The sequence below is a fragment of the Rosa chinensis genome, chromosome 2, assembly GCF_002994745.2.
Source record: "Rosa chinensis cultivar Old Blush chromosome 2, RchiOBHm-V2, whole genome shotgun sequence".
Lineage (NCBI taxonomy): Eukaryota > Viridiplantae > Streptophyta > Magnoliopsida > Rosales > Rosaceae > Rosa > Rosa chinensis.
In genome coordinates, this window is record NC_037089.1 from 33,334,000 (window position 1) to 33,343,856 (window position 9,857).

General features: G+C 40.3%; 1 long non-coding RNA gene across 1 annotated transcript; it reads left to right on the forward strand.

Moving 5' to 3' along the window:
- The first annotated feature begins 1,545 nt into the window (after window positions 1-1,545).
- LOC121051137 lies at window positions 1,546-6,839 on the forward strand. Its single transcript, XR_005805237.1, has 4 exons — window positions 1,546-1,656; window positions 2,024-2,311; window positions 3,915-4,145; window positions 6,757-6,839. It is a non-coding gene; the product is annotated as an uncharacterized LOC121051137 (long non-coding RNA).
- Window positions 6,840-9,857: the final 3,018 nt, after the last annotated feature.

Sequence of the window (9,857 nt, forward strand, 5' to 3'; positions counted from 1 at the left end):
TGTCAAAACTTGAAGCTGCTTATTCTAAGCTTTGTGATGAGCAAGGATATCCTGATTATGGTTCAAAAGAAATTTGGTCCTTACCTATCCCTTTCAATGATCAAAGTTTTCTAGTGCCACCTTGTTCAAGTTATGTTAGATACAAATGAACAGAGATTTCGTATGTATCTCACTAATAACTCTTCTGTCATTATTGTGCTGGGAATCAAGAAAGCATGTGCTTCTTCTTTTAGGGATTGCATTCAGGAAAAACAGGTTTGTCAGTTCTTATCATTCCATCCCACCTTTACTTTGGGATGGAATGATTTGCTCGATGCTAATTTGAGGCATAGAGGATGATGGTAAAGGAAAATTTGCATTAGAATGTTATCTTCAGTTTTCATTACTGGTTCATATGGGAATGGAGATGCAAAGGGATATTTGATTCAAATTTGTGTCTTCATTATAATATCTCTGCAGGAAACTATAATTATGCTGATGAGTGGTACAATGCTAAGTGCTGGCCTATTGCTCATTGAAATTTCCGGGTTGAAATGATTTCTTGGTGGAAACCTGGCCTTGTTAAGTTTAAGCTCAATGTTGATGGGTCAAGACCTAATGATGGTTTAATTGGAGCAGGAGGAGTGATTAGAGATGATACTGGTAGGTGGGATAATGGGTTCATTGTTAATACTGGTATTGAGGAAGTGTTGCAAGCTAAACCTTGGATGTCTTCTAGGGCTTACAGTTGGCAACCTCATTGCATATTGAAAATCTCATTGTGGAATCAGACTCTGCTGTCTTGGTTAACCTTTTACAATGTGATGATTTTGAGTTTCACCACTTTGGTACTTTGCTCAAGAACTGCAAATACTTCTTGATCACTTCGATTTTATTCAAATCAAGCACATTCAGAGGGAGGCAAATATGGTTGCCGATATTCTTGAGAAAGAAAGTATTGTGGATGTTGTGGAATACAAGCTATTACTGTGATGGTAACTTGTAATGGAAGTCAACCTTGGATGTTAGCTGGCATCGATGCCATTCCTTGCAACACTGTCAGAACCAGCTTATGGACTTATCTGGATACTTTTACTAATGCAGCTAATATCTCATGGCTTTTAGTGGCTGATTTTAATGAATTGTTGTCTTACTCTGATAAAATTGGAGGCTCTGGTGTTTATCGTTTTGGTGGGATGAAGAAATGCGTGGTGGATATGGGTTATCAAGGGGTAGTTTATGCAATCGGTGATTGGCAGCTGCTATTTCCTGATGCATGTCTTGCTCACCTTGCGAGAATGAGGCCTGATCACTGCCTTAACCCTGATTCTAGGAATACGAGAACTAATACCCCATTCATATTTCAAGGCATGTGGATGGAGCATGGGAAGTTTAAGGATTTTATACTCTCAAGATCCATTTAACAGATGATTAGTATAATGCTTCCAAAAAGTGGAGCTACAAGGAACTTGTCATCAATACTAAAACAATCTGGTTCTTCCTATTGTATGATGCACGTGGAAGATTTTGATTACTACTGGTAGCAAAATAATGTGAAAAGAATCTGTCAATTTCTCGATATTTCTGCATCAAGCATCCAGACCATAGAAGAGCCTGAGGGCTCATCCAATTCTTGTGCCTTAGCCCTGTTACCAGCCAATCCCTCTGTTCATGCAGGTACTCTGCCAGTAGGTGTTCTGGATCACTTCTTTACATGAAGTTTGAGTGGTTTTTACGAAGCAATATTATCACTAGATGCTATTAATAAGTTTGTATGTGCAGGAAGATAACTGGACCTTCTAGATTAGTTTAAATTTTGTTTGAGGTATTATGTATTTCGCATTTGCATAGATGAAACTCTTATTGGGTTCCCCAGATGAAATCAAGCATGAAAAAAGAGTATGTGCTAGGGGTTAACAGTAACAGCCCTATCATCTTTTTTCTCTATAAATAGAATGCATATAAAGAATCTTTGTGTTTTCAATCTATTTTCTTTGACATAATCATAAAGAAATACTTCCGTTAACATGATATCTTTCTTTAGATTCAAAAATGCAAAAACAAGAAGCACCGTTTTAGTGGTTCTACCCCTGAGTTAAGAAGAACATCTTGCTCTGACAGATCATGGGAAGAGACTGGCAGAATCAGTTGCTACTGAACAGGTTTGACAAAGAATTACTGGGCACGTACTTGGTTCTATTGAACAAGATGGATCCTCAGAAGAATAGTAAAATCCGAAAGCTAACAATCTGGGAGATCATACCATTAAGAAAGAGGTAGCAAAGTCAGAGAGAAAAGAAATCGGACAGGCCTTGAAATATGATAGGAATAGGTTGGTTCAGTTTTATTATCTGTGATTTCACATATAATTAATTTACTTTTTTCAGTCAAATGCTTTGTATCTTGCTATTCCAGGTTGAGTTATCTGTATCCTGGTTCAACTTTTTAAGTCCAAGAAAGCGTTTCCGAGCTTCTCGGAGCGACTTTGGTTTCGAAACCTAGGTTTCGACTAGCGGCGACGTCTTCCTTCAGGCAAGGTGGCGTCCGTGGAGGGGCGAGGTTAGGCGGCGGCGCAGAGCGGATCCTCAGCGTCGATCGTGGGTTGCGGCGAGAGGCTTCTGAATTGGAGGCCTCTCTGACCTTGTTTTTTCTGGGTTCGATCCAGCCCGTGAGCGTCCTACGGTGTCAGCGTGGAGACGGTGGCTTGCGGATGACTTCGATCTCTCTGGTTTCGGCTGTTTCAGGTGCTCGAAATTGGCAGAGCTACATCGTTGTGTCACTGGAGGCATCAACGACACAACGAGTCGCCGGCTACTGTGCAGGTGCTTGGATTGCAGAGTGTGGGTCTGTGATCTCTGCAGTGATTTGATTTGGCTGGTGGTTTTAGCTTTTGGTTGCACTGGTAGGCGAGGAAGGCCACCGGGGGTTTTGCTTGAAATTCTGATACAGCAGAAATGGGATGGCCGCCGGAGGGCCTTACGGCGGCGGAGGCGGCACGGCTGCAGTGGCCTAGGGTTTCTGCCCTCTTGGCTCGGGTTTGGACTTGGGCCCTTAGGCCTGGGGTCAAGCTTGGGTGGTTGGGCTCAAATCTGTGGGCTCAATTTTATGGGCTTAGGCTGATGGGGCAAGAAAACCTTCCTGTTGGACAGGATTCGATTTGGGCTGGGGCCTACGGGCTTGGACCCAGGTCGAGGCAAGCTGGGCCCTAATGTATTAGGGTATTGAGCTTATGTGAGGTTGGATAAACTTCTATGAGTCTTCTATGACGTTTCTAGTTTTTTGCTTGTACCACAATTGCGTGATTGGCAAGTGAGGGCTAGTTGAATGATTTCTTTCAGTAGGAGGCGAGGTTTTTTCATTCTTGTATAGGCTCGCTTAAATATGAGCGTCCCAGTGATCCTTAATAGTGTGCTTTAGCTTAGGTAGGTTCTCCGGATTTTCTTGCCGGATTTCTTATGTAAGTTTTTGTAGACTACAGCCTTTATGCTGTTGATCTAATGATATCAACTTCTATTTCAAAAAAAATGTTGAGTTATCTGTTACATATTGATCACGATTATTGTAAATGATCTGAGATTGCGAAGGATACATGAAACGGTTTAGTTCACTGGTACTTGGTGGTGACTCTTTTCACATGCTAAGAAGCATATTATTTGAGGTGTCCTGAAGTCGAACAGGAATGCAGGTCTGCATTTATATTTTATATACCTTTTCACAGTTATCCCTACTGATTATTTATATTTTATATTCATTGAGATTGTCCTTCATCTTTAACATGACAGTTTAGTTATCTTCTTGTAACTCAGCGTTTATGAAACCTGATTATCATTCAAATACAATCAGTGATAAACAAAAACCATCATCTGCAGTTATGTCTAATTCTTTCAGATTTTCATTATTACACATATTTTTACATCTTCACATATCTTTTGCAGTTCAAAGACAAGACTAATAGTCAAAGGGAATGGAGGGGCTGTGGTGTTCTCATTGTGTGAACCTAGTTTCAGCAACAAATAAGGTTAGCCAGGACAATTTTATCGGGATCTGATAACCTTTCTCAAGAATCCATCGGATAGGAGTTATCCCAACCTATCTCACCATGTAGTCAACCTATATATGCTCGAATTGGTGAACTCCATATTCCAAATTTTCTGGAGCCACTGCAGGTCGATCACTATCTGGACATCAATCATTTAAACAGAAATCACCTTTTTACCGTCTTAACGGAGCTATATTTGAAGTTAGGCATTTTTTGCGGTCTTTCTTCTACGAATTTAACCTTATTGTCAATAAAAATCCTTGTTTCAAAATCACTCTATCCAAATGGAGACTTGTCCCATTAGTTGTAGCCCAATTACTTTAGAAGTAATGATGAATCTTAACTCTCAGTTCTTTCTTTCTTTTTTTATTTTTTATTTTTTTTTGCTGGCTTTGCTTCTTCCCTGAATCTTTGAATCTTGACCTTTATTTTACTATCGCTCTTTCTTTCAAGAGAATACTTCTTGTTTTTTTATTTATTCTGTTCAGTGGTTAAAATTAGGCCTGGGAATTGCTTACCGAAATACCGAATCCGAATCCGACCGATCCGACCCGATACCGATCGGGTCGGTCTGAAACTTTAATTCCACACAATACCGATCCGACCCGAACCGAATAACATGAAAACGGGTTGGCCTCGGTATGGGTCAAATACATACCGTTTTGACCGACCCGACCCGATGTTCTACTATTGCGCACGACTTGTCGTTTGATTTCAGCCCTAAACCCTCGTTCTGCAGTTCGAGCCTCTCTTCATTAGTTCTCCCAATTCGCAAACCCTAAATCGAGCCTCTCTCCTCCTCCATCGAACACTCCCAATTCGCAAACCCTAAATCGAGCCTCTCTCCTCCTCCATCGAAGACTCCCAGAGTCCCAGGCCCCAGCCTCTCAACCTCGCACTCGTCTCTGCTCTCCTCCATCGAAGACTCTGAAGTCTCAACCTCTCACTCCTCCATCGAACACTCCCAGAGTCCCAGGCCCCAACCTCTCAACCTCGCACTAGTCTCTGCTCTCCTCCATCGAAGACTCTCAGCCTCTCACTCTCACAGTCTCAGCCTCATCGAAGAACCGAGACCGAAACAACCGCTCAACCTACTCGATCAAAGTCTCCTCCATCGAAGACTCGAAGACTCGAAGGCTCTCGCTCTTCTCTCACTCCTCTACTCCATCGAAGATCGGAAGCTGTCGCTCTTCGCTCACTCCTCTCTGCCCTCCTCGAAGATTCGAAGGCTCTCGATGGGAAAACTGGGAGTAAGTCTCTCACTTTCTCAGATTTTTCTGTTTTCATGATTGTGTAGCTTGATTTGAATTTGGGATTGTGTAGCAGCATGATTGTGTAGCTTGATTTGAATTTGGGATTGTGTAGCTTGATTTGAAATTGGTCTTCTGCCCAGCAAGATTGTGTAGGTTGATTTGAATTTGGGGTTGATTTGAAATTGGGATTCTGTAGATTTGAAATTGGGATTCTGTTGATTTGAAATTGACAATGATAAGATGGTCTTAGTTATTGATTATGCCTCATTTGTGGTTGTCTGCGGGTGACTGTTGTGTAATCGAGTAACCTGACTGTTGTGTAATTTACTTGTTTCAGTTTAAAAGCGGTAAGAAGAAAGCTCAAGTACAGAAAGGAGGAGATTCTAGTCTAGTTGTTTCTTCAACTGGTACCTCTCCCTCAATCCCTGACAGAGCTGAAGAAGATGTCACGGATGGAGGAGCTCCAGCTTCCTCATCTGACAAGGTTAGTAACAATCCTCGAGCTGATAGAAAACGTAGTTGGGTGTGGGAGCACTTTAAGGAATGATATTAGCTGCATAGAAGATGAACCATGCATCAAAGATTATGAGTTCTATGAAAAGTGTGAGAAAGGTGCAGATTTTTAACTTTGTGTGTTTGTTTTTTTAGTTTTCAGTTTTTACATTTCAGTTTCTGCATTTATTTTTTACATTCTAACTATAGTTTCTTGTGTTTTGTACTTTGGTATAGATCATGTAACCTCAGCCTCTTCAACCTCTTGTCCTCCTCCAAAAGCTAAGGGAAAGAATGGTATTGGAACTAATGATGAAGTTGTTTAACTTAGTGAAGATGACTCCGAGGATGAAATGGTGTCTGATGATTCAGAAAACAGTTGATGCCTTGATGTGATCAGTTTCTAACTTTTTGGTTTATGCTGCAAGGATGGACTCTTTCATATTTTCATGAACTTATTTCAATTGCTAGTTTGCTACTGTGGTTAACTGGTTTCTGAACATTTCCATGTAATATTAAGCTGATAGGCTTAGAACATGTAATATTAAGTTCTATATTAAGCAGAACTTGCTACTGTGGTTTAACTTGTAGTTCCAAGTTCTGCTTTGATTTGCATTTTGGACATAAATGTGCATGAAGTTCATTGGAGAACTAATTAGAGATGTTTGCAAATTTACAATGCTGCATTTTATCAGGTTTCTGGAAATTTTGCTATGCAAAGCAGGTGGTACCGATTGGTACCGAACTGATTGGATTCGGGCCTAATCGGTATGGCAGCTGATTTTCCGGTGTCCCGAACCGAACCGAGCCGACTATAAAATCGGTATCGGTATCGGTATAGGCATGTTACCGAGCCGAGCCAAACCGATCCCAGGCCTAGTTAAAATAATGTTACTTTAGTTGTTCTTTTTTGACATTTAATTACTGTTTCAATAAGCTTTTCCTAGGCTCACTATTCTAATTCTAATAAGGTTTCATTTTCACTTGATTTAGATGGTCAATGATACTCTTCTAAATCCCTGTAAGTCGATCCCTACATACAAATGGATCTTTAGTCTAAGAAAGAAGCAACAGATCCAGCAGCAGCGGAAGAACAAAAATATTAGAACTGTGAGCGCTATAGATTTAGCGTTGAATGAGTATCATTCTTCTTATCTTCTCTGTGTTTGTTTTTTTTTTTGGGTTTTTGTCCATTTACTCTATTTCTAGGGATTTTTTTCCCACTAACCCCATTAAGTTTTTTTAATTCTCTCTTGCCCAATACACTCTAAGGAAGTCTTCCCTAATACCCAATTAAGATTTTTTTTTTGTTTAAATTTTTTTTTTAATACCATTTTACCCCTCACCCCTTTGTTACTTAGAGAGAGAGAGAGAGAGAAAATGGAAGAGAGAGAAACCATAGGAGACTTCGCCGGATCCGGTCACCGGTCGCCGGAATCCGGCCAACTTTAGCCAGATTCCGGTCACCGGCCGCCGGATTCCGGACTTTTCTGAAAACCTCACCGGAAAGGTTTATTGCCCCCAATAGACATCTATTGCCCCCCAATAGAGAGGTAATAGACCTCTATTGCCCCCCAATAGACGTCTATTAGGGGGCAATAGACGTCTATTAGGGGGCAATAGACTAGTGGGGCAATAGACGTCTATCAGCCATGTATTGCCCCCCAATAGACGTCTATTGCCCTCCAATAGAACTTTTCAATCGCCGAAATGGAAACTAATCTCCCTAGATTTAGACAAATAAAACTTTGATTAAACAAAAAGACGAGAAAATTACATCAATTCAAAACGTCTATTGCCCCAATAGACGCTTTAACAGACGTCTATTGCCCCAATAGACGTCTATTGGCCCCCCTAATATGAATATTAATGGATATTAATACTCGATTTCTATGCTGTACGCTCAATTATTTTTTTGTTCTTCTAAAAAAAATGACTTTTTGTTGTTGAAAACAACCTGCATTCATCACAAAAACCAAAAATTCTACTGAAACTTCATGTAATTGATATCAAATAAACAATTCAAACAATGAAACCAACTCAATAAGCACCTCTGGTTTCAAAAAACTTATTACTGCTTCAACCTCTTTGCATGATTCCTACAACCAAACACCATAGCTTCAATACACAAATCAAACACATTCCATAAAAAAAATTCCGAATTCTGTAACCAAATCAGATTAGAATCTCTCATTACCACCGAAACATGCGCCGTTCTGACGAGGTGCACGTCACAAACGCCGCTCTCGGCGGAGGACTCACACGTTAGCACCACCAAGCTCCGAGACAGATCCTCCTCCTCCGCCGGTCGTCCTCCTCCTCCGCCGCGGCAGCGCTGGTCGAAATGACGTCGCCGTCCTCCTCCTCCTCCTCTTTAGGAACCTCCACATTGACGATGCTATCAGACAAGCTATCCGACAGGGAATTCTCGACGTGGACTAAATCCTCGGCCGAATTCGGGTCGGGCACGGTCGATGATTCCGGGTCCATCGCGCGCCGTAGCCGGTCGTAACTGCCGGCGGTGGCTGATGCCGTAAATCTTCGGTTTCAGTGTGCTGTGTTCTTCCGGCGAGAGAGAGAGAGAGAGAGAGAGAGAGAGAGAGAGAGAGAGAGAGAGAGAGAGAGAGAGATGAGTGGCATAAATTGTAATTTATTAATTAGGCTGAGGGTAAACTTGTCTTTTTATATTAAATTGGGTAGCTGGGAATAAAATTTGTTGCTGGGGTAAGTGGGATAATTTTGTCTAATTTTAGGGCTTTGGGTCAAGGACCCTTTTTTTTTTTTGGTAACTTCTCTAATTGAATGACTTTGCAGGTAGTGCATAAAACAGTGTGCATTCAAAGTTTCTACTCACTCCTAGATTCATCAAAAGTTTACTTTTTAGTTTATTTGATATTCTTTTATAAAAGTAGGCAGGTAATTGATTCATGTATGACTTTACGTTAATGACAAAGCTTAAAAGAATAGGCTTTACGCATATGTAGTTTGATTTTTGTTGATGCTATTTTTTACTCGTCTTTAATCATATGGAATAACTAAATGCATTGCAAATGAACCAATAGGTATTTGCATCAGTATTGGCTCATTTCCAGGCAATGAGGCTATGATTGCCAAACTATCAGTAGGGATACTAATCTCATATTGTGAATTAGCAGCCTTTCTTGCCAGTTGATTAGATATATATGTTGTGTTAACAATGTGAAAAAGTGAATCAGTAGGCGTTCTGTTAAACAAAAAGAAAGTGCAATTTCTAATGGAATAGGTGACGAAGTGACTTTGCAGCCCAATGACCTCCGAAAGTTTTTTTTTTTGGATGACCAATGACCTCCGAAGGTTGAGAAACAGGTTCCTGAGAAGCATATGTATGTTCCGGAAAGTTGAGTTATTTAATACTACAAGCCTTCTTTTGTCACATCATATAATGTTCTATTGTAATATTGTTTGTTGAGTTTTCATATACAAATTGAAAGATGATCTGATTGCTCTGATGCCTAATCCCTTCAACCAGCGAAGCCTTACTTGATGGCATTGCAGGTAGTTGATGATGAATATGATAAAATGAAACTACTGATGCAAAAAACAATTAGTTGAAGAACAATAATCGATTACATTAATTGCAAGATATGATCTTGAGTACCATATGTAATTTTTTCATCTTTGTACTTTAAAAATGTATAAGATCAAGTGTGAACAAAAGACCAGAGATCAAGTGTAAGGAAAAAGTCGGTTTCATTGAATATGGAGTTGAATTACAGTGTAGTGTAAGTAGGTGTATCTGACCAAGGAATCAAAAAATCTACAATACATCTAGCAATAAAAATAGGGAACTCATAGAACATACAGACCTAGAATACTGTACAAATCATTGAACAGAACGTTTGCAACTTTAACAGCACATAGAATCAACTAGACTTGATCATCAATTTATGAAGATCACGAATGGTTTTGACATTGTCTTGGAAAAGCGGTCTTGTGAAGGCTCTTCTTTCGACCTCCAGAATCATGAGCTTGAATTGTTGTCGGTCAACAATCCATTCAACCTGCTGGATCCTCTTCGTTTGTGGTGGTTGTTTGAGGCGATTCCTCTGTTCTTC